Genomic DNA, 6,825 nt, shown 5'->3' with positions numbered 1-6,825 from the left:
CTTGTGTTTCACCCTCGCTCTCCCCACCTCCATTACTGAACTTTCCACGGGCAAATTGAGTCAGGCCCTCTTAATTAGATTGTTTCTCACTGCATTTCTAATATGTGACTAATTAGAGGAAGACAAAAAGAAGGGGAGATTGCTTAGCCTTGCACCAGAGGTGAATCTGAGGATTTATTATAGAGACAGTCAGCAGTTACTGAATTCGGATTTGTAGCAGTAGAGAGGACTGTGTACCAGGCTGAGCTTATCTACATATGGAGAAGCGTGCTTCAACTTCTGTCAGAAGACAATATTACATGAGAACGTGTTGTTATATGAGAAGTCAAACATCCCCAGACACCAGTGATGGACTGGTAATCTGGAATTTGGGCAGATGGCAGATGGGCTTCCTGCCCTCATGGGCAGTATGATAAATCGGAAAGTGGCCCAAAGATTGTTTCTGTCAATACATTTTGAAGTGTCAATAAAGTTCTTGTGCTAAATGAATGTAACACTTTACAATTTCCTTCACATTGCCAAACTTTTGAATTTAATCTGGATTTATTTGCCATATGGGAGTCTCTCTATTACAGTCATGGTTGTCCTTTACAGTCGAACCTTTATATCAGTCTGCATTGTTTTGTAGCGAAATTTCTTATTCAGATGTTCAAAAACGTGCGTGGTTTGAAATAAAACAAATCTACCTGCATTTTTAAAATTTGATTGTTTGTTTCCAAAAGTTAAAATGAAGCAATGCCTTCTGGGATTTTCGAGACTGAATGGAGTAGACCGTCTGCGTGGTTGTTGGAAGTTGGAAGTTGACTGAGATTAAGCTAGCAAAAAAATGAAACGAGGCATCAAGCGGCAGAAGGAGGGAGCAGGGAAAAGAGAGAGAAATCTCAGAGAGCACTGTTGACAGCTTCAGCTAGCACTAGCGCTAATACTGCTAGCACTAATTTTAGCGACACAGCTGAGCCAGCACAATAGGGAGAAAGACAGGACACTGAGGAATACGAGCCAGAGGAGGATGAAAAGGGATAACTGTGTGACGGTAAGACACGTTTTTGTTATGGAGCGGCTGGCTCTGATGACTTTTAAATTTGTTTCATGCATTGGGATTGTGCATTGTTCTGGTGCAGTTGTGTAACGTTATAGCATGGGAGTTTACGTTCACCATCACTGGGGCTATCAACAGTGCGTGTTCTTTATGTGCGTCAAAAGTTGAACGCGCACGCGCCCCCCGCGGCCGATAATGGGTGAAAATGCCAGGACCGTCATTTGTTCTCAGTCCGTCGGTCAGACGCTTACCTCATTCAACTTCAAACTGACTGATTTAATGCTCAACTTTGTACGACAGCTGATTTTTGAGTCTTGTCGACACTAGTCGAATACCAAAGCTTTGAGATGGTGGTTGACCCCCCCTACATTCTCAAAGCGTCAATTTTTGACAAGCTGGGGAAACCCACAGCGTCAGTATTTGATGAGCTGGGAGTGATACTCAAAAATCTACTTTATAATAAAGTGGACCTTTTAAAAAATCACAAGAATTCAATAGAATCCAAATTCTTGGTGATTTGCTGTGCAATTTTGTGTTGTGTTCGTGTTGTATGGCCAAAACAAAATTAATTTGCCAACCCTAATATCAGTTCTGCTTATGAATCTGATTCTCTGCCGACTGCATTATTGATAGCTGAGTCATTTTCCCTGTGGAATAAAAAAGGTAGGCCTACACAAGTGTTTTCAGCATCAAGGCAACCAACTCGTTATTTCTGAATACAAACAGCATAAACTGCTGCTTGCATTAGCAACATTTAGTCAGTGGCCAAAAGGGATGAAACAAAGGAATATTTGTGATGAATTTATTTTCATTCATGTTATCTTAATCCAAGTTGCTTAGCTATGCACAACTGTCAAATAAACATGCCGGTATGGACAAACGGAACTGATAGGAGGCATTTGGTTCTAAAAAATGAAATTGATCTTGAAATTGATTGATAATGATGACAGTCGTGCCACCAACAAGTACTGTAGTTCTTATCTCATATCCATCAGCCGTTCTTTAAGAACCCTGACAGGTCATAATTTGAAAATTAAGTATGATGTTAGTTATTCTTCTAAACCCCTAAAGCACAACTCCCATTCCGTTGGGACAAAAGTATTACTAAGCTTAAATAAATTCAATATTTCAGGACCAATAAATATTCAGAATAAACAAGGTCAAAGAGTCACCGTGGAGGCACTTCAACTCAGAGTATTTAGGCTGAATCATTTAAATGATTTGTGTCATCCCCGTGTTAAAACATGAAGTCAAAGAGATCCCTAACCGACCAATTAGTATCCATCTCAGTGCTCATCAAGGCCAATTAATTATGGAGGCTGGAACGAAAACAACGATACACAGAGGGGCCTGCCGGAATACCATTGCAACCCTGATGTTCTCCTACTGCCCAATAAAAGCAAGCAGTGATGGGGTGAAGGCAGGGTCAGTCAAGGTGAAGGCTTGTTAAGCTCCAGGTTTTGGGTGGAATGACAACCCGCTGATTCAGAGGCTCCCCCAAGATAATCAGCACCATCAGAGCTCTGTAAGGCTACAAGGGCTTCAGAAGCAGGCGGAAATAAAATCAATACAGCCCCGCCATGAGCAGCATGGACCACCCAGCCTAATGATTTTTCTCAACCGCTGCTGCACCTGTGCCAAAACTGGTATACATTCACTCATCCTTAACCACAAGCCTCCCTATGGATGGTAAATATAAAGCAGAAAGACGCACCTTCGGTTTAATTTTCCACACCAAAAGGCTTGTTACTGGCCAGAAGTGCTAATTAGATTGATTTCGGGGATTCCAGTCATGGATCATTGGCTGGAGCTGTATCGCACAGTAAAAGTGTCATACAGAACATATGATATAATGCAATTATCTACTGCAAAGGAATGGTATGTATTCTTCATCATACAATATGACCAAATAGTTTCCCTCTGAAATGAGTGCCACTACATTCAGAAAGTCCTTACATTAACGAGCTTAATAAAAAAGAAAAAAAAAACAAAAAACTGACAGGGTTGTCTCTCTTCCGCTTGCAAAAACGTTGAGTTAGATTTGTTCCTCAGACGTGCATCTGATTTGTTTGCGCTCTTAAAACAGGGCAGCAGCAGTCTGTGATTTATACGTGTCAGATCAAAAGAGTAATGAAATAATTAGGATGAACTATAGAGATTGTCTTCACAGGAAGGGCACCGGTTGGTGATTTGTTCAAATTAAAACAATCTATGTTTCTGACCTTTTGTGGTGGAACAAATAAATACTGCGAAGCAAAGACAAAAGTGGTATGACTTCTCTTTAGGTTATCCCAAAACCTAATACAAAGAAGGCTGGGATGGCTGGTTAAGTGTTGGTTAAAAAAAGTGGTATGCACCCCCTTTTCTACAGTAGCACAATCTCTGAAAAGCTGTGCTCTACTAATTTGCAGCAGCACAAACAATATATTACTCCCCCCCCCCCCAAGAATATCTGCTTGTATCAACAAAAGCATAATTCAGCTTTTTATTATTATTATTATTATTATTATTATTATTTTGTTTTGGCATGCACAGCATTCGGTTAAGGTATGAAAACATTGTGGTCTTGGTAAATTTCAATAAAATATGGGACCAATTTACCTATTGAACATGAAACATTAAGACCTCTAAGTATGAGAAGATCCTGAATCTGGATTTTTCACCATCCAATATGAATGCTCTCGAAAGAAGTTTCAGGGACATTGAAAACTGAGCTTCATATCTGTGGTTCTTGACAAAATTCTGATTCATGATTGTCAGGATGGCACATTATCAGTAGACCCTCATTTTTTATCAGTTAGATGGAGCAGTGGATGGAGCATGCATTCAGTACATTGTGTATGTTCAACTTAAATCAGATCATTGTCCTCTAGACTTGAGAAGTTTATTCAAACTGATTCATGGCAACGTGCACAATGTTTCATTTTATGTTTTAGCAAAAGGTTTCGGTCATGGTAACCAAACGCTCCCCTCCAGCTGGTCTTTTTAGTTACATTAAATCATCAGATTGTGTATCCCTCTAACAGCTTGTTTGTCACGTTGAGCCACAGAACACGACTGTGTCCTTGACGTAACAAAATTCTCAAGGTATGGGACGTGAAAGGAAACTGAAAGGTAGAGTAAGACGTTTTTCTGTTCAAAAATACATCCTTTCTGTGGAGCGGCACTCATCAACCGTCTCCAACCATTATTTGGGGTTTAGTGTGGCCTGCTTCTTGTCAAGTTAATTACTGTGTTTGATGGAAACTCTGAGTGTTCTTTTCTTGACCCATAACATTACTATTCATCCATTTTTGCCCTTACATGACCAAATCTCAGGCCTGCCTTGCATCAAAGCATCATTTTTACAAAGGTATCAAGTGTTGTCTCCCTCGCCACACATAATTTAGCTGACATGAAAGCTCTCACTCATGCATATTAAAAGTATTATCTTTGGGAACACTTTAGCACATTTTGAGCATATGGCCGGCGTGTTTTGATGATCTGACGTTCTCATTCCGTTGTTCTCCCTCGTCTGTTTATCCGTCCATAATCTATGCTTCATATTGCTGCTTCACTGAAATAAATGTGAGGGGAGGCATTTTGTGTGGTGGCAGAGGACAGATGTTACCCAGTGTGAGGCTGACAGTTTGCAGTATCCAGAGGCAGCACAATTTAGCCAGTGCTGAGTCAGATGGCTGAGATCCGTGCGTTTTCTCAGGGTTAGAGACTTATTAAAGATGCAGAGACATCATGTTGTTGTTTAGGGTATGGGAATGGAAAACAAGCTGTTGACAAGAATTGTGAGTGTGTTTGTCTGTGAGAGAGAGAGAGAGAGAGAGAGAGAGAGAGAGAGAGAGAGAGACTGACAAATAATTTGTATCCAGATATGCGGATCAGTCTGACTCCCAATAAAACTATGCACAATTATGCACAGGAAATTCTGCTGACCTGTAGACTTTGACTATGGCAAATACAGGAAGTGGCCGTGATCAGCCCTCACATTTACTGAAGGGATTAAAGTTGAGAGTTCAGAAAAAATCTATTTAATGGAGCTTGAGATCTCTTAGTTATAGATACTGGTTTCAAGATCAAGCATAATGTTCAATATTTAATAATATTCTTTCTAACTCCAACTTTGTGTGAACTTTGCACCAACAGCCGCCAAAAATAGGCACACTGCGCTTTGGCTTTGATCGATTCTTATTGATGCTTGACTTGAACTTGGGTCCCTTTCTGACAACTGAAAATAGTCGGATAGCTGCCGTGTGCTCCCAAACAGGCTCCTCCCAGCAAAGTTCATCTTCTTAAATCTGTCGGCATTTTCATCAAATGTCATGTATATAAAACTGCTTCTAAAAACTCGCATCGCACGTTCCTAAAATTCAAAGAAATTCACATGCACGGTTTCTCAGTCCTCTAACAGGGGAGCTGTGTAGGAGGGCAATCCTTCGTTACTATTGTAATTATCACTGGAAGGGTATTACTGTAATTATGGGTATGACATTGTTGCAATAAGTACAAATCATAACCAAATGTACAATTACCCACTCAACAAATGACACAAACCATGCTGTGTTGTGCAATTCTAAACATGGAGTGCTATTTCTGCTCAGTAGCAAACAATTACAACATGTAATTAACCCGTGCAAATAATCCTGAAGAGGGTTATAAGATCAGATGGAAAAATGACACCAACAGAGGGTGAAATGTAAACATATTTAGTGTATCTATTAACACACCAGTTTAAAGGGTTAGAACTTGGGTGGTGACCGGTATGCCAGCGTCGGGAACAATCCTTTAGGTTAGCAGGTTTTGTGTGCGGTCATGACAGTAATGATCATGGATATTTGTGATCCTTGGATGATCATGCAGCAATTGAATTCATTTCCAGTGATGAGTGTTGCAGGATATATAAAAAAAGAAAAATAATGAGATAAAACAAAGAGATTATAATCACTGAGAATCGTACATTAAGGGTGAATCGGTGGGAAGCAGTTGACGATAATGACCAACCAACTCAGTGCCTTCCACCACCCGCGTCCACACACAAAGATGCAATGGGCTACCCATAGTATTGTGTAACTCCACAGTTGTATTCAGCAGCTATTGGAGATGCACCTTTGCTTCCATTGTCAGCGGCTCTCTGGGAAATGCATTATGCATTAAATGTCTACAGCAGGAGCGCGGGGTCTGCAGTATACACTGTGAAGTAAACTGTGTTAATCTCATGGCTTATTTACTGACAGGCTCTATCCTTGGCCTGGGCTTTGAACTCCTTTTTTATGCATCTCACAAAACCAGGACACTCCCTGTGGATACAGACTTCAAATGGGAAATATTGCAGGAGCCACTAATGGGGACCTCTTGATCATTCGGTGGATCCAGGCACTAACTAAATGATAAGACAGACTCTAATTACCTTGGATATAATTAAGTTCAGACACAACACATATTAGTTAATGTCAAATTTCCTGTTGCATTGTGACTGAGATGGTTTATTACATTTCCAAGACATTTTAATCACGTGACGATAAAATACATTGGGATATAATTTGGAATATTTATGTAATGGCAATTAATCTACGTTAAACTTTCCAGCCATTTATAATGATTGAAAGATGCATTCAGTGGCCAACAGCCTCAGTGTTCAGCACATTTGATCACTGGTCATTTAGACTCTATCCGTCTTTCAAATGCTAACATTTACATATAATTGTACCCGCATTGAAAATTATAGGCATGACATTTTTTTTAATTACATTTTTTTTAATTAAACATTATGGCATTCAGACAGTGGTAACCCT

At 40.0% G+C, this 6,825-nt stretch overlaps 1 protein-coding gene across 5 annotated transcripts in view; it reads left to right on the top strand.

The window, feature by feature from the left end:
* Positions 1-734: 734 nt before the first annotated feature.
* Positions 735-6,825, top strand: part of lingo1a (leucine rich repeat and Ig domain containing 1a) — a 179,447-nt gene continuing 173,356 nt past the window's right edge. For 4 of the 5 annotated variants that reach the window (XM_037108071.1, XM_037108078.1, XM_037108070.1 and 1 more), the window contains exon 1: positions 735-1,033. The gene's annotated coding sequence lies outside the window, so the exon portion shown is untranslated. The remainder of the gene's footprint in view (positions 1,034-6,825) is intronic. The other variant, XM_037108076.1, reaches the window with a different exon arrangement.

This window comes from Acanthopagrus latus, chromosome 8 (assembly GCF_904848185.1).
Source record: "Acanthopagrus latus isolate v.2019 chromosome 8, fAcaLat1.1, whole genome shotgun sequence".
In the NCBI taxonomy this organism is placed as follows: domain Eukaryota; kingdom Metazoa; phylum Chordata; class Actinopteri; order Spariformes; family Sparidae; genus Acanthopagrus; species Acanthopagrus latus.
Note: the sequence above shows the minus strand (reverse complement) of the source record. Positions and strands in the feature narration are given on the sequence as shown.